Source organism: Amblyomma americanum, chromosome 1, assembly GCF_052857255.1.
Source record: "Amblyomma americanum isolate KBUSLIRL-KWMA chromosome 1, ASM5285725v1, whole genome shotgun sequence".
Classification (NCBI taxonomy): domain Eukaryota; kingdom Metazoa; phylum Arthropoda; class Arachnida; order Ixodida; family Ixodidae; genus Amblyomma; species Amblyomma americanum.
In genome coordinates, this window is record NC_135497.1 from 28,513,309 (window position 1) to 28,532,088 (window position 18,780).

Below are 18,780 nucleotides of genomic sequence, written 5' to 3' on the forward strand. Positions count from 1 at the left end.
ACGGCGTTCCCCGCGGTTGAGCGGGCATGAAAAAAATAGAGGAGGCTCGTGATGCGCCCCATCCAGCGCCTCCTCTATTTTTCCATCTAACCTGCCAACACGATGTAGCGCATTTTGATTCATATGGGCCCCGTCGTTTCATATAAAGCCTGACCAAAGCGCTGTGCTTTCACTGTCAGCTTGGCGGCACGATCGGGTGGCTCGTGGCTCGAGCTTCGCTCCGCCGTGCCTCGCGGCTCGAGCTCGCGCTGGTGTTCCTGACTCGGCGCCCACTCCAGCTGGCCACGCTAACAGGCGCTTACAGCCACCCTCGCTCTATCATTTCGGACCGGGCCAATTCCGAAGAAGCTCGTGGACCACCTTGGAAGGCTTCACGTTAGGTAAGTGCCTCGACTACGTTGCGCAGGCTACCTTTCTACCGACCACGACACAAAGAGTAGATCTTAACGCTCGCTGGTGCTCTGTACTCTGTCGACGTCCGTGTGCAAGCCAGTCTCCCCCATGCACCCCCTCAGCAGCCGTCACTAAGTGGTTGTGCCGAAATGGGAAGCCTTGTCAGCGCCTTTTAGCGTGGCCAACGAGTGAGCGCCGAGTCTGGAACGCCAACGCGAGCCTCGCTCCTCCGTGCCTCGCGGCTCGAGCTCGCGCTGGCGTTCCAGACACGGCGCCCACTCCAGCTGGCCACGCTAAAATTTTAAGGCGCTGACAAGGCTTCCCATTTTGGCACAGCCACCCTCGCTGTAGCATATCGGACCGGACCGACTCCTAAAAAACTCGATCGTGGATCGCCTTGGAAGGCTTCACGTTAGGTAAGTGCCTCGACTACGTTGCGCAGGCTCAGTTTCTTTTGACCACGTTACAAAGAGCTAGTCTTAACGCTCGCTGGAGCTCTGTACTCTGTCGACGCTCGCGTGCAAGCCATATGGCTTGCACCATGGCTCCATGGTCTCCACCATGGTCTCCACCATGGACCCCCTCAGCAGCCGTCCCCAAGTCACTGAGCCTGCAACACGATAGAATACAACCGGCGAGAACTGTGACCTCGTAGAAAATAGTGTCAACCAATGCTCTTCGTCTACGGGTGTCCCCGGAAGCGCCGTTGCGGACACCTGCAGTAGGTTCCCGAGCAGCGGGACGATGAGTGGACAGCGGTGCAAGCAGAAGGGATTTTTAATGCTTGGCCTCCCACCCAAACTCATATAGGCGCCATCGGACCACGAGAAGGTCCTCGTCTTTCCGACCACCTTACGGATTATTTATTTACTGCGGACTAGGGCTCCTGGGTGAGGGCTTTACATGAGTGGTATTGCTAAGTAAGCCGTTGCGAGAGCTCGCCTCACGCACGATGAAGCGCGAGGCGTTACCCTGAGTGTTGGAACGGAAGAAAATTTAGCCATCCTTGAGACGCCGGAAAGATTGGTGGTGGCAAAGCTTGCTTCTATTACCAAATTAGTACTTAGTGAAAAAGAATACCCTGTCAAAGCATGCATCGCCACCCCCATCAACTCTTGTACAGGGGTGATCCATGGAATTGCACCGGGTACGCCCTCGGAAAGGCTCATGAATCGCCTGAAGCCAGGATCTTGGCAGCGAGAATGATAGGAAGCTCAAAAACAGCGATTACTTTTGCAGGGAGCACTCTCCCCAGGGAGGTGCTATACGAACACTCACCATTCCAATGTGAACCACATCGTCCGAAAGCCTAATTCTGTAACAACTGCCTTCTCTGCCCCACGAACACCCTTATAAGATGTGGTAACTGCATCAAACAACTCGAACATGCTGACATGGATCATAGGTGCTCCTTACTCTGCTTTCATTGTGCAGGGAAACACCGTTCCAATGACCCAGAATGCCTCGTGAGACAGGAAAAGGACCAACGTCTCTCAAGAGGACCTCCTTTCTATAAGTGAAAATACCCCAGGAGAAAGAATGGAGATGTCTGCTGGATTTAATTCCTGCACAAAGCCTTGCAACACCAAGAAACGAGCCCACAAACAGTTCAACATACGAAACCGGGAACCCTCCCCTTTCTCAACGGAGCCCAGGAAAGCGTACCGGGACACCGCAGCAGCCGTCTTTGCTTGGACCTACCCTAATACCTCGCCCCCAGGCAACTAGAACTGCCAAATACGCAGGTAAGACTGTTACTCGAAAATGACCGCCTCAAGCCTATCCATTGCCAGGTATGCGGGACAGTACCCCGCCAGTGCAGCTACGCCTATCAGCCTAGTGTTTTCTGCTCTGCAACCACTCCATCACTTTCTCTCTCTGTTACGTCACGAATGATGTTGCCACACAATTTTTTAAATGTTCAAAGCTATGAGCAACGTTGCGGCAGTCATGTGAACAAGAGGCGCTTGTGCCGAATTCCTCGTAATGCTTATGCTCAGCATGCAAACCGGCACCAATGTTTGGACAGCAAGGGTCACAAGTGAGCTTTTACTGCACGAGGCGCACTTAGGGTTGACTGACGGCGGAACAGATCACTGGCCTTTCAATGCAACGATTTGGTCCTAGGCCCTCTTCCCAATCATCTCGCCCCAGAAGAGCTGAGCACCAGGCTGGGCGAAATCTTGTACCCATTAGAAAGCCAGTTGGTACTCAACGGAAACTGGGGTTTGAACCCAGCACCTCACCATCCAAATATCCAGCGCTGCCCACTGCCCACTTACGCGACGAAAATGAGTACACTGCGCTCAGCCTGGCACAGCTGGAGATGAGAAGACTTACCATAGAATCACCGATAGCGGCCTTACCCCTTTCGTCCTCAAGGAATATAGAAAAAGCACTGCACCAAAGGCGACTACATATTTTAAGAGCCAAAGTCGTCCTAGCTAACACCTCCTGTGACAAAATGCAGAGGAGCATTAGCTGCTGCCTTCATTTTTCCTAACCCTTGCAACCGCAGTATACACACCTTAGGGCACTTTTTGTGACTCTTGAAGTACCTTTATATTAGGCGCACTCATTGTGAATAATGCTTCTGAAAGCCAATCTCATTTCCGCTCCACAATTCTCTGAACGCACACACAGACTACATAAAGGCTTTATGCCCCACCCGAAATGAACACCTAAGTGAGAGAAAGTGCACAGTTACAAGCTTGGCTACAAGCAGACAAAGAGAGACTGATTATCTGGGCTTCTGTGGATATGGACATGGATGGAAATGAACATGACTAAATTATAAAACACCTTTAAAGGCGTTTTTAGGCATCTATATCTCGCACCCTTGCATTCGGCCCAGAAGAGAGTGTTGCCCTTTCATACATCATTCACGCTGCTGTTTCACGAAAGAACCAGCCCGAAAAGGAGAAAACGTGACCTAAACGAATTGGGGTGAATCACACATTATTACTGCAGAGTCATTGGCATTTTGGTGCTGCTTACACCCCTACACTCATCAGGAAATATGCGTGCAATGGGTTCATAATTTGTTCCCACTTTTATTACTTTCCTTAAGGGTTCTTTAAATTTACCATTATAATGCCTACAAAATGTAATATACCTGTACTACTGGAGCTCTTCATAGCAGTAGACAGGCTGTGTGCATCTTCGGAAATCATTCAGTGATACGCAAATCACAATACCGCAGAAATGTGGAAATTTTTGTTATCAGAACAAAACACATCCATAAACAAAATGCAAGAAGCTTTACCAACGAATTTCTTACTGCCATCCAAGGAGCACTAATGCAATAATTTCCATGAACAACTGCACCATATCTGCTTTTATCAGTGTTATGGTGCCACAAAAATAAGATTCCATCGCACTTGTATCTACCTACTAATTTAACAGTGCAAACAAAATAAAAAATTCACACTTGTGCAGCATTACAAACCAGCTTGAGGAAGGCTTCGACCGTGGCACTTACAGCCAGGAATAAGAGTTCAGATGCATAAGCTTGTGCGCAAACTTAAGGTAGCTTATGCTAAACATCCTAATCCCGACATTATGGCAGTTGTGGAGTTTGAACGTTCACGCATTGGTGAGCCTGCTGAGTAGTCATCCTCTCTTGATGAACAGGTTCTCAGCCTCCTCAGAATTTTCTTTGGGGAACGGCATGCATGATGCGAGTCTGCATTTTACACAAAAACAGTAAAGCATTTCATATCAGCCTACATTGCTCAATGATCCTTATAAAATGCCAACACAACTTGCTGCTCATCACATATTGCTCATGTGTGATGTTATGCATGCTAACCCTAACAGAAAGAATAAAATCTGCCCATATGGCAAACAAGCACCAGCTGTTATTCTCTGAACCATTCCAAAGAGGCTGCTGTGGTGTCGGAGATAATAGCTCCAAACGGCATTATATAAACAATATTTTAGCTAAAAAGATACCTGTGAGGAATTGGAATGAAGGTTGTCAGGCCATGCAATTAATACTGCACGAACTGCTATAAGCTAGTGCAAACCACTGGCCTTGCAGGAGAGGATCCACAAATGGCACAAAACACCATGACAACAAAACCGAAGATAATAGTGCACTTCATAATGCTTTAGTTGCACCAACAACAAATCAGGTGTAACATTACTGTGACAGCAGAAAACATACTATCTGTGTCAGTCAGCAACGCAACCCCTTCCATAGCAGTGGTCCGCTGCAGCGCAACACAAAGCATGCATTATTATCCCAAGTATGCGACATCTTGAAAGGCAGGCAACTATGCTAAGTAACATATCTCCAGTCAAGAAAAATTTGTATGAGGTCACTAAACTACTTCACGGAAAGCAGCCGGACCAGTTGGTGCATGATTCTTAGCAAAACTGCGCAGGTAACAGTACACAAAGAAGACATAGCTACAGCACTGATTAACATATGAGGAATTTATTGCTTTGCTCACAATAAATACAGGAGCCATCATCCAAAATACAGAGAAGGAAAGTCATGGAATCGTCATTTTCATATCTGTCATTTTTTATCCAGATAGTCATTTCTTTTTTCCTTAACATTACTGATGTTGTGTTTTCGCAGGCTGAACATTTCTTATGTATGATGTACACTTTGTATATTTTGCGCATGAGCTGTCGATTATATATCCTCAGAATTTTACATCGTCGAAAGTGGGGAATGCACTTAGTCCGACACGCGTCTTGCTAGCTTGCTGCCATATCCTGTCTGTGTTGCCGACATGTTCCATTAGACGGATGTTCACACGCGAACCTTATGTCCTAACATATGACGCTCCGCATGACAGAGGGATCTCGTGAACTAAGCCACTGCCGCATGCTGTGAATTTGTCTCTTTGCTTTGTCATACACTAGGCTGTCTTTGAAGCACCTTTGCTGGGCATGTTGCATACTAAGTTCACACAAGCCCGCCCGACCAGTTTCTTTAGAGCGTGGCTGACATTGTGCACATATGGCATGACAGAGAACTTCTGTTCTTTCTGAAGCCTCGTTGGGGTAGATTGGCAAATTCCTTTCATTATCTTGAAGCCAAGGCTGCAGATGAGGTCATCTTGGAAACCAGCTTCACGTAACCGTGTCAGTTGGTCCTCAACGCTTTCCTGCTGACGGTCAATATACAATCTGCTTGGGGCATTTTTCAGTGCATCTGCGGCCACAGCCTTTTTTTCGACCGTGGGAAATAATATCAATACATGTCGGCCTCTCCTACGTATAGCCATAGATCGAGAAACTGAAGCTGTACCTCCACTGGCATTTCTTTGGTTAGCTCAAAGTTGGCAAGAACATCGAAGAAGGTCTTAAAGATGTCAACAATGCTCTTGTGTTGCCCTGGATCAGGAAGCTTGTGGATTACTTGGAAGTCGTCCACAAGCAGGAACGTCGTCATCATATTGGTGCATGCAAAGCTTCTTTTAGTTGGCTATGTTGACAGGCTAGCAGAAGGTTGCTGAGAGTCAGTGCAATGTAGGAACAGGTCGATACTCCTTGCCATTGAGTGTACAGATCATCATTAAACATTACATAGGTAGAACGCAGATAGATGCTTATCAATTCCAGGAAATATCCGCATTGGTTCTGGAATTGTGCTTCCATGGAATTAGTGCCTTCTGTTACCATCTCAAACAAGGCGGTATGTGGCAGCTTGTAATATAAGTCCTTGATTACAATAGAGAAGACACTTCTTCTGGATAGCTGTTCGAGAGGAATGCGGACATTTCTGACTTCTTTACCAGGAAAGGGTCTGTCACAGTGAGCAAGGAGAGCCATTTTCGCAGATACCACCCTAAAGGTTGCTGCCACGATCTATGTTCAGAGACAATTACATTGAAAGGCCAGTTATCCTTTTGTGTTTTTGCTGTAAAGGAGGCATTCAGGCATAGGCAGTCACTCTTCTTCACACCCAGCCCTAGTTTGGTCAAGTTGTTGGCTTCACACAAGTTTTTCGTTCTTCACTGTTTGGCGCTTCACCTTCTTTTGCAGCGTGCAGAAGTTCTTTGCGATGGCTTCATTTGTTTTTGCAAAAAGTAGCTGCACTTAGTATGCAACGCGCCCAGAAAAGGTGTTTCAAAGACAGCCCTTTGTAATATGGAGCACAGATACAAAGTCACGGCATGTGACAATGGCTTAGTTTACAATATCCCTCTTTATGCGGAGTGTCATGTTGGGAAGTAAGGTCCGTGTGTCAACATTCATCTAATGGAACATGTTTGCATACAGACAGGATATGGCAGCAAGGTAGCAAGACACATGTCCGACTGTGCCTTCCAGAATTTCGCCGAAGTAGAATTATGAGGAAATATGATTGATAGCTAGCTCATGTAAGAGATATACGAGGCCTACATCATACACAAGAACTGTTTAACCTGCATAAGTACATCACCACTTACATTAACAAAAAAAGAAATTGACTATCATATCTGGATAAATAATCACAACAAATGTGACAAAATGAGGATTCCATGACTTTCCTTCGCTGCATTTTGGATGATGCTTCTGCATTTATTCTGAGCAAGGCAATAAATTCCTCAGTTGTTAGCATTGTATCTGTCTTGTCTGTGTCGTGTTACCCTGCGTTCTGTTCTGCCAAGACTGAAATACTGTCAGACATTAAGAGATTGTCTAGATCTGGATAACGACCCCAAGGGGTTCCAAGCTGATGTTTCCTTTCTGCACCCACCCTTGAAAAAATACAGACACATAAAAATGTGTATTTGGAGATCACAAATGCTAGCTGTGGCATCCTAATATCCACAACAAACAAATCAGGCTAATTTTTTACTCAGGAACGGGTTCTGATTCTCTTTCTTAAGGCATACGTGCAGCATGTAGTGAACAAAAGTACAAACTAGATAAATAGAATGAATCATTTTGCAAATATCGCTACTGTAAAATGGTGTTAACGAATGGCCACATTCATCCTTAGGACAACATTTCATCTGCCATTACATATGAAACTTGAAAATACCAAGCAGCCAAATGAGTGCATAAATTTTTCCCAGAAAGTTACCAAGGGTTCACACAGTCATACTACTCCACAGGTCCAGTTGTGTATGCTGCTCAGGAGCAGCAGTATCCATATGGGGTGAATGCCTGCAGCAAAAATTAGTTTCAAGGCAATATGTTTGCGCACAAGGAGCAAAGTAAACGGCATGATATGGAACCATTCCAATTATGCAGGCAGTGCAAATTGCATTCTGCTTACACTGCAATATTAATTAAGGTACAAAAATATCATAAATGCTCCTTCAAACCAGCACACAGTTGGCATTTAAATGTCATTGGGTCATTCAATGCCAACTGATCCAGACTTAGCATTTGACCATCTTCAATAAAAAAAAAGGCTTATTGACAAACATTATCCAAGCTTTTTTTTGGTGGAATAAATTTTTTCGTGTCTTGGCCATCATATCATGTTTGTAAACAGTAGCCAAACGTAACCTTGCAAAGAATTTGTAAAAATAACATTCTTACACATGACTATGAAACTTTTTTATATAAATAAAAGGCATTCCGCTTCCATATGCAGTAAATTGAACTTATTTTGTTTTAAATAAAACATGGAAGAAGGTACAAAATATGAAAATTTGAAATCTTTTATCAAATGTTATGTGCTTACAGTAACTACTGTAACTTCAATTATTGGAGCTATATTTCTAAGCTGTCCAGAAGGCAAAGAAAAAGAAGGTGATAAAAATGTTTCAGAGAGCAAAAAGCGTAAGGCATGCCAGCAAAAGAATACGAATATTGAGAAAATTTGCTTTATTTTGAGATATATTCAGCAGTCTATAGCATAATAAGGTGATCTTAATTAAATTGTGAACCACAGAAAGTTGCACTGTACCCTTTAATGGCATTTATTTCTAGAAGTTTAATCGGACCATTTTTTGTTTCAAGTGAGAAAACAATTTTGCTAGTTGTGTCCCTGCATTCAACATCGACATTGCTCTGTGCTTCCTCTTCACTGCAGCACATTTTTCTGTTGGCTGTAAATATACACAAGACCAGCACTCCACTGCTGGAATATAATGGTATGCTAGGCTTCAATGCCACCAGCTTTGTCAGTACAGAAACCTGCTGAATGCTACGTTTACAAAAAGTAAAAATTAAGTGACTGCATGGCACAATGACTTTTGTTCAACACAAACAGTACTGAGCCGGAAAGCACACTTTGCGGTCTGACCAATCAGAGTCGAAATCTCTGCTACCGTGAAATTGAGTTCAATTTTTCAATGAAATGGACTTTCTCGTGACATCACAAGGGAAGAGTGCTTATGGCAGCACTGGTGGAACTGTGAGGCTCTTGGCAGCAACAGAAAGTATTCAGACGCCATACAAAGGTCAAATACTAACCGTGTCCCTCTGTGATCTGCTTACATGGGTGGAGAAAACTATTGTGATTAGCCCTCTGGGTGCCCCAACAAATTTTATAAAGAAAATGAAGGTGAACTCACTAGGCAATTTACAAGAGCGCTACCATTAAAAAGAATACACAAGTTTCACCATATCAAGCCTTTCTCTCCCGCACAACGGTGCATGCTGAACTTGCGTCATGCTTGAGTTTAAAGTGACAAGATGTGAATAAACATGTAAGCGGACCTTTCAAACCGAAATATGAGGAGCATCCACTTGGAGCACCGTGCAGCGACCAATGCTGGGGTTGAATGCAGAGACAGAAATTGCAAAAATATTTTCCCACCTAAAACAAATTATTCCAATTAAACTTTTAGAAATAAATGGCATTGTCAGTAGAAAATAAGGGCCACCTCACTATGCAACTGATGGCATGATATGTCTAAAAAATTTTTTTTTGCTGACATTCCTTACGTTTTTCCATGGCCAGGATTCTGGTTCATCCGCTCCTAGTTCACAACGCCGCCACCACGGGCCGCATGAAGTTGAGCTCCTCCTCCTTCTCTTACATTCTTCCTCCCGGTTTGAGAGAGAGACGCTAGTAAGCTTCGCCCATTGTCCGCTTTGTGTGTCCTCCCCTCAAGCCAAGCTCCTCGGGAGGGGGGCACCCTTCGCGTTTCTGTTTTTTTTTCCACCCAGCGTGTTCGAAACGGGCTGACTGTGCGGCTCCCCTAGTCTTTTCCTTTACTGCGGTGCAAGAAAAGAAAGAAGTCGGGTTGGGGTTGAAGCGGTGTACACGCCCCGTCTTTGTCCGACTTTGAGGGGCCATTTGTCAAAAACTACTGGCGGTATATATGCACATCACACAAGATATGGCTAAACGTTCCAGAATTGTGCCAAGGCCCAGCTATCACTCAGTGAGTCCAGAGCATAATGCGTGGAATAGAATTTTTTTAGCGCTGCACCCAACTTCTCCCCGTGGGACGGTCTGTGTCTTCATGGTAAATGGTGTTTTGCTGTACAGAAAATCTGATGAATGGTGACAGAACAGAACTAGCGGCCGTATAAGCATCAGTAAGAACCTTGTGTTGCGCATTTGTTTACACGTCAGTGTTTTTATTTTTTCGAAAGAGGTTGCAGTTATAACCTGACTCACCATAATTGTCAAGTTTTTCGCAACGGGGAAAAAAATTACTGACAACAATTAAGTCTACTGACGAGCTGTGAAGGAGAAAGCTTGCAGCGTGGTGTTCGGCTGCGGCGATGGCGTGCTGCTTTAATGCAATGACCAGCCAAGCTGATCAGTTCACGCCGCCCGAATGGAAGTTGATGAAGGCGACGATACCCAAACCCAGCTCAAGCCCCTGTGCTTCCTTTTTTCGAGTTGAGTTGAGTTGTCGACAGAAGGACGAAAGGAAAAGCACGGGCTTGCTTACTGGCTCAGTGCGGAGCCACGCCCAGCTGCCTGTGTGCTGATAGTAGGAGGTGAAAGATGGGAGTAAAGAGACAGAAGAAAAGCGCGCGCAATAGCCCGTAGGCCACGGGCCAATCCCGGAGGCAGTGCAATACCGGGCTGACCTGTGCCAGAGTGCGTTACGCCAAGCACTCCGCCATACTTTCAAAAATATGCGTAACACCCAAGCCTCAAGGGCCCATATGAGATATTAAGCCAGGTATGTGAATAGCATCCCCCTTCGAAAGCGGACCGGGGATTTAGCCACACCCGAATACTCGATCCTGTGCTTCCTTGCTATCGCTCCCCTTTATATTTCTCCTCGATATCATTTCCCTTTCTCCTCCGCCGGCTGCAGCTCGGGTGGTTAAGATATTAGATTGCAATTGCCACGGCCGGCAACATTATTTTCCTTCACTTTTGATGCGAAAGCTTCACTATGCTACCTCGTAACGATTTCGCGGTGCTTACGGTTTTGACCTTCAAGTGGGCCAGAGGTCGGTCCTCTCACGGCGTGGTTCGAGCGTCCACCGATATATGTGAGACAGTTAATGCGCCATTTCCTTTCTTCAATACCAATGTTAGAAACTAACCTTGAAAGTAAAAATTGAAAATTGGTTTTTTGAGAAAGGAAATGGCGCAGTATCTGTCTTTCATATCGGCTGACACCTGAACCGCGCCGTAAAGGGAAAATGGAGGGAGTGAAAAAAAAAGAAGAAAAAGGTGCCGTAGTGGAGGGTTCTGGAGTAATTTAGTCCACCTGGGGATGTTTAGCGTGCACTGACATCGCGCCCTATCCACTGAGCCAATGCGGCGGGTTCCCTTCGTGGGTGCGGAACCCACTTCGGAAAGTATTTTATTTACGAAACTTAATTTTTCTTTTTCTGATTAGGTCACGTGGTTTTTCCAAACCTCTGGGGAGGACAACGCCTGATTTTCCTCCTTATGAGCTGCTATGCTTTCGCAAAATGAAAATATGCTGCCTTCTACTTACGAACGGCGCTGATCATTTTACCTAGGCTGCTTGCACACAACATGTGTTTCCCGCATTTATACAGAAGTATGGTGACAGGTTGCTCAGCGTACAAATTATTGAATAATACCATTTAAACGTGTAACCATTTTCGGGATGCGCTTGTATAGGAATTGTACCTGCATGCACGTGACTTTCTGGCGCCCTAGTTCACTGCCTTTTTCTGCATGTGTGTGTGTGTGTGTTGGGCTGAGTGTGTGGGTGTGCGCGCGCGCGCCACGGTAGAGTCCATTGCATGCAGTGACGCAAAAACGCGGAGCTCCCACTTGGCTTGTCGCAAGTTTGGCTTGGTTAGGAGGGCGAGGGCCGGCTCAGGATGTGAAGCTTTTAAGTTCCATGGCTGATCACCGGCCTGTCTTATGACGTAGGGATAATTTAAACAGGAAATTCGAGAATGTAACATGCAACCAGATCCCTCGGATTTTTTTTATCACATTACTCCGCATGAACATGTCCAGATATCGAGAACCACACGCTCGAGACAACACAGGCTTTTTGCGCGCGTGGTTTTCTTCCACCGGCTTTGAGGAAACGCGCGCGCCCATTTTCATACGACAGTAATTCATGTCCCCATAAAAAAAAGACATGCTATGCTTGATGAATCGTTTATCTTCAAGACAGTCACGTTTCTATGCCCGCCCCCCAAGTCGCCACGTGCTCGTCGGCCATGGCGGCCTCGTCGACGGCGACGTGCGCAAGCAGTCATATCGGAAAAGAACGGGCTTTCTGCGCACCTATTCGCTCGCGTCAGCCGCCGCCTCATCAACCGTTGTCGGACGACGTGCGAAAATTATCTGGTAGGTCCACATTGGTGGCGGCGCTCACCATCGGGTGAAAATCGCCGGCCTCACGCCATAAAAACGCCTCATGCATCCCGGCATTAAACGCTGTGGCTGAGCGGGGTTAAGATACTAGATTACGATACCTGGCGACATGACCAAGCGCCGTCACATGTCCGAGATGGGAGGTGCACTAGCGGGTGGCTGTTGGCTGGTTATACGGTCGAGTGCTCATTGCTCGCCGGGCTAAATGTTACGTCATGAGACCATGCGAAATAGCCTGAAATTTCGAATACAAAATATGCAGAGGACACCAAGCCGCAGAAAAGACCTGTTACTGCTATAGCATCATACCAACAAGGCGGAGCTAAGTGTTCCCCAAATTTCTTAATTTCAGCGCGATTTCTTTTCTTTGTTCAAAAGTACTGCTCATAGTGCTGCCGCAATGAGGAGTTGTGTAGTCAAGTCATCAATGTTGTACTTTGCGATCGTTATGGAGCGCTTGGATTTTGATGTAGGCGAAATGATAGTGGTCCGTGTACTGTTCGATTTCAGTGCATGTTAAAGAACCTCAGCTGGTCGAAATTTCCGGAGTCTTTCACTACGGCGTTCCTCATAGCCTGAGTCGCTTTGGGACGATAAACCATCAACCGTAACGCATGGAAATATTATACGGCTTATGGAAAAGCGTGATGAAGGAGATTCCACAATTATTTTTGGGTGTGACATAACTATGAGGGATCGGAAAGCAAGCATTGCTTTTTCACGTTTATAAGAACTCGCTCAGCGGCAGCTGGAGCTGTGATGCGCCAAACATACCTTTTCACGTATTTGAAAGCACTGCCTGACAAATGTTTCAAAGACGATTAGAGATCATATAACGGCAGCAATGCGTCCCACCCGGTCCTCTTCGTTCCTTCTGTTGTTTTTCGTAACTGATCTAAATTGGGATCCAAGTGGAGACACATCACTTATGTTAAAGCTGAAATTTACTAACGTACCCTGACGCCCGGATCTACATGACGTTACTCACCAGCATGGTGACGTGACTCGATTGCGACCGACGCTGAATACCCCCAGGAATTCGGTCCTCTCGCCGTCAACTGTGAATGCTGAGGCGGCCGCAGATAGAACATGTCATCGCAAATGAGAATCACCAAAAGGAGGCCATATTAGGTTCAGGAGTGAAGTTGAAAATAGCGAAAATTAAATTTAGCAATGCGTACATTCAGTTTAACTTCTTCAGCCTACCGAATTTCCTAACCTGTTGAGTGTTTTGCTCAATTCTTTGTTCCTGTCCTTTTGTGCAAGTTGCAAAAAAAAAATAACGGTGGTTTAGCTTTGGTTAAACCTGGAGTGACGCGATAGCTACAGCTGCCCGAGTGGAACTTGGTCACGTGACCAAACACGTGACCAACAACGTGATCAGCCGCACCACGTGACCAACCACGTGACAGGGTGGCGGCGCATCTACAGGGTGTCAACGCAGCCACAGGGTGGCGGTGCCGCCACCACCACGGCGCCGCCACGTTGAAGGCTCGAAATGCTGCCGTAATAATCGCTACAAAAAACTCGTACAAAAAATCAAAGCGGCAGTTTACTTGACATGACAGAATACATTTATTATCGCATCACATCATGGCGCAGAAAAAGTCTAAACGATACATTTCGACCGTTTGCTAGAAATACACAATGCACTTATGCACAGAACCAGCTTGAGAAAGTGTCGGTAGTAAATATTAAGTATGGCAAAACTTTACACCTTCTACATAGACGTGTACCACTTGCAACCGCCACACATCACTAGGCTGGTTGTGAGGAAAGGAGAGGTGCAACATTCGCGCTACAATGAGGTCAGCCACATGAACCGCGCCGTTTCGCAGGGAACATAGGCAGCCAGAGGTGCACTGCGAAGGCATTTCAAGCGTGCACTGCAGTAATTATAAAACACAATTGGCCTAATCTTGATGAAACCCAAAAAAACACAAAACAACACAGCGTGGCGTGACAGAAAAATATAAACATATCATACATGAATACAGATACAGCGTGTAAATATTGCACATCAAGGAAGATTATCACAAATATGGCGAAGAACGAAGAACATTTACTGCACATATAAGTCGCCACAAGCACAAACAAAGCATTTCATTCTCGTTTAGTCGTACCAGCGAGAATGCGAGATTTAGCATTGAGTGAAGAGACATAGTAAACCGTTCAAGCTGCAAGTGTGCACATACTGCACTACAAAAATTTTTGATGAATATTTCATTAAAATCTAAGAAATGATAAAAACTGAGGCATACAGACTTGTGGAACATCGCGAGCAGGCAATTGCTAATTGCAGGCCATTTTGGCTAATAGAAGTCAAGTCGACTGCTGAAAACATCGTTTTTCTCTTTCTTTGCGAATCATTTCACGCAGTTTGGGAACTGATTTTACTTTCGTTGAAATGCCAGCAGCTTTCAATTCGGTCCGCAGTTCAACCGCGTCCATATCCTCGATGCAAGCGGGAGGTGTATCCTCGCGCTCCATTTCAGGAGCGCTTCGAGCCCTATTTGTGCGACTCTCTTCAATCATACCCTCAACCCAGTATGAACGATCGTGTTTTTTGTACGCTCGACTTGTTGTTACGTGCGCGCTATTCTCAAGGCGTTTTGCCAGCTTCAGCGCATCGGCGGCCACATTCCATTTATTGGATCTTGCATGATGCAAATGCTTCAGAATATCATTCTTTTTCTCAATGCCTTCGCTCGAAAACCACCCCAAACACTTGAATTCTTTATGCTTATTTGAGGCATGACAGACAAGAATATGCATATATGGCGTCATTCTTTCAGCCCCGTAACCCTTATGCCCTCGTTCTCCAAGTTCTAAGTACGTTTTATGGAATTTGGCTATTTCTTGCTCGATGCTTTCGCCGGTCGTGTTATGTTCAAAATGATCAAAAATGCGACTAAGCATTTTCCAAAGTGAGATGATTTTTTTTTCTGTTTCCGGGCTGAGTTTTCCAGTGAGCCTCTCTGGCAGCATTTCGAGCAGGTTCTCGCAGGAGTCTCCTTGAATACAGGTGAAATGTTTTCCTTTTCTTTCGTCCTGCCACAGTTCAAATTTTACACCACAGCTATTAATTGCCTGCACAATTGCTTCCACGTGAGTGCTCTTGGTGTTTAACGTAACTTTATCGCGGTTGTCTTTGTCCATTGCTTCGACAATCAATCCATCAACCAGGCGATTAACGACTCGAATGCGCATGTGTAAAATGTCTGGAACCACAAATGCAGGTTCAATGTTGAATAGGGGAACGACTTTCATTCCGAATTCTTCAACAATGCCGTCCTCCCTCATGTTTTTTAGAGTGCGCAGAAGAGGCGGCTTATTACACTCCTCTGTGTTTGGCCCAGCTCTGCTTCGTTCCTTTAAATTAATACGACAGAAAGGACATGGGTGCCTAGAAGACGCTGACTGCAATCCTTGAACCATGAGCAAGAATTTTAGATCTGAGCCCAGACAGACTATGACGGGAACTTCCTGTCCTTCCAAGCTGACACTGCCCCTTTTCACAACACTGTTAACTTCGTCTATCAAATCCTTCAAACTTTCTCTAATCTGAAAATAGTTTTCAGAGACTTCGACGACTGCGAGCAGGCGATGTAAGGTATGGCTCTGCAGCCTCCGGCTGCTGTCAATCAGGAGAAAAGATAGAGTTCTCCTGCTTGTTCGTGTGCTGACTACACAGCCATCTCGGGGGAAGAAAGATCCCGATAGTCAGTTTTACCATTACTGCGGTATTCTTTTTTGATTCCTCGCTCCACGGAGATTCCGTCAATGTCAGAAAAAGTGATTTTGTGCAGTAGCCCTCGAAGGTCTTCTACAACCAACTGGCATAAGTCCAAGCCATAGCTTTCCAAAATTTCTTCTAGCCCTTGAACTATCACGCTGCCTACAGAATGCAGCTTTCTTCTATCGGTGCTTTTCGAACCTTCCCCGACCCTTTTTCTGCAGTTGTTGAGCAAGCGGCAGTTTTTTGCCTGTGATGACAGGCTTTTGTTTCCTTTTGGCAGCTGAAGGCATTTCGCCTCAAAATCCTGAATGGACTTGCGCAGTTCAGAAAGAGACCGTTCTGATACACCCTCCATTCGCTTCACTTCTTCCTGTAAAGCTTGAATAATGATGTCCTTGATACTGTTATTTGAATTTTGAACAGAACTTTCCTTATCGAAGGGAATTTTTACATGGCGCTCTTTTTTAAGGAACCCCTCTTTTGCTCGGCCATTAATTTTTCTGTACTGAGTATCTACCGAGGAGCAGAAGCTTCTAAATCTTGTCTCTACTGCAACCTTTAAACTCTCTGGGATGGACATGCCAAGTGGAATAAAAGATGTTATTGTCTCAAAATAAGATTTCTCCAAAACCGTTTTGTTGCTAAAGATTTCCAGAACTGTCTTATTTGTCAATGTAAATGAAATTGCAAATTCAGAAATCTCTAAGCGCAAAGCTCCCGAACTCATTTTTAAGAAATTCTAAACAACACAAATTGAAATGCAAGAATCAATACTATATCGAAAAAAAAAACAAAGTTCCAAAACGTTTGCTGGCAACATATATGTGAAAGGCGGAAGGCTCACTATTTCTGTGGGTTAGGTTCTGCATGCAACAACCTTTGACACAAGGAACATTTGCAGACTTTCCACAGAATAGCCGTTAGGAAAGAGCTTGCAAGCTTTCTGTCGTGTCACAGCAGCCTTCACACGCACTGGGAACTCAATTGCCACTACAGTGCCAAGTTTCGTTTCTCGAGTATGCCACCCAAAGAGAAGATTCAGCTTTGAAAAGTCTGACTCATTGCAAACAATCCAACCCCTTTCGAGCGGCCTTTCTTTCCTACTGAAAACCCCTCTAAAGATGTCCAGGTCTATGTTCACCTTGACACGCCCGCTGGATCGACGGCTGTTGGAAAGTTTCTTTTGCACAGGGTAAATTAATTCCTCAGCAGCAGCTTCCAGTCGTTGTGGCGATGGCTTGCTTGGGTGCTTAAATTCCCGGAGACAGGCGCCGTTCAGATTGGTTCTTGGTTCAACGGAGCAATGCCACTTGGAATATCCTTTCCATTTTATAAGGTATCCCTTGCTCTGTAAAAAAAGATGGCATGGTGAAACATTTAGCGCAAGAAAACTCACACACGCCGAGCAACGACAAAACGAAGCACAAGTGAACCAAAGAAAAGACAAAGGAAAGATATGTCACTACGAAATGAAGAGCCAATGAACATGAATGGTAATTTATGCAAATGTTAACATATCCATTTGTGACGAAATGAGTGCCTTAGAGGACTTAAGTTACTGGGGATTGAAGGGTTTGCTCAAAATCTTGACCGCGTTATCTACCTTACTGGACTCAGGCTGCCCGCTTAGCGCGAAAAAATATATTTATGAAAAATGCTTTGTCTCTGGCATCATCACTAAGTTTGGAAGTCGAGTGTTCAAAACTGGCGGTAGTAGTAGTAGTAGTAGTAGAAAACATTTATTCATAAAAAGGTAGGATAAAGAGGCGGGAAAAAAATAGATTTTGGGTGGAGTCCTTATTTCAGGACCCCAATGTCCACCGCAGTTGCTCTTGCTTGGGATATCAGGCTACGCTGGGTCACCAAATCGGAGCTGAGCAGGGCAGACTCCCACTGTTCCTCGGATTGATGTTTGTCTAGTTCGGGGGACTTGCTACCGGAGCAGCCCTATGTTACATGGTATGTTGTTGGAATTCCGCCACACCAGGGGCAGATTCCGTCGTATCTATCGGGAAACATGATATGGTATTTGTGTAGGTTTGGGAAGGTGTTCGTCTGTAGTTGTCGCCAGCCCCTCCCCTCTGCCGCCGTTAGCTTCGAGTGTGGTGGGGGATAGACTTGCCTTTGCGTTCGGAGAAGGAGGAGGCGTTCGCCGTACATAGAGGGAAGAGGGGTGACGTCGGGGAGGTTAGTCGCTCGGTTGGTGTATCTCGAGCTAGACTGTCCGGGGCCTCGTTTCCCTCGAGCCCCTCGTGCCCAGGAGCCCAAGTGATTTGGTGCTTGCATGTGGAATTTTTAACATGTGGGGTAGTCAGAATGGAGCGATGGAGTGTGGAAGTCTGCCAGTGAGGAAGAGCCGACACGCCGACTGGGAGTCTGTAACAATTTTTAGTCCGTTTCGCGTGGTATCGCCGTGCTGGATGGCGAGACCGATTGCGGCCGTTTCTGCTACTGTGGGAGAGCAGTTGCGTAGAGAGGCGCTGGCGATTTCCTTGAAGTTGGTGTCCAAAACTACCGCCACCGCGTTCGTGGAATTGGGGTACATGGCTGCGTCGACGTATACAGCATTTCGTGCCTGTCGGTGTATGCGGCGCAGGTAGTCCACTCGCGCCTTTCGTCGTCCCTTTTGTGAGTCCGAGTGAAAACTGGCGGTATACCAATTGCGGAGAGAATTTGTTATAGGAAGTCTCCCTGACTGCCGCGCTTTGGGGCCTCCTACTGTGCAATTTTACCAATTTCTCTAACACATTTTAGTCAATGAAAACCTAAAAACCTAAAGAAAACGTGATCAAGACACCTCTTAAGTTTATATTCCTCGCAGCTTATTTATATGCAAGCTAACAACATTTTTTCAAACATCAATAAACAAATGCAAAAGAAAAAGGTTTGAATTTTTCTGGGCTCTCTTATACAGATAACAGCAGTAACACATACCAGGTGTTACAGAGAAGACTAAGTCATCATC

The 18,780-nt window shown here is 45.5% G+C and overlaps 1 pseudogene across 1 annotated transcript in view; it reads left to right on the forward strand.

The window, feature by feature from the left end:
* The window catches only part of LOC144123943 (protein argonaute-4 pseudogene), a 97,750-nt pseudogene continuing 78,970 nt past the window's right edge, over window positions 1–18,780 (forward strand). The window contains exons 1-2 of the transcript XR_013313142.1: window positions 1–380; window positions 1,828–2,138. The product of XR_013313142.1 is annotated as a protein argonaute-4 pseudogene (transcript). The remainder of the gene's footprint in view (window positions 381–1,827; window positions 2,139–18,780) is intronic.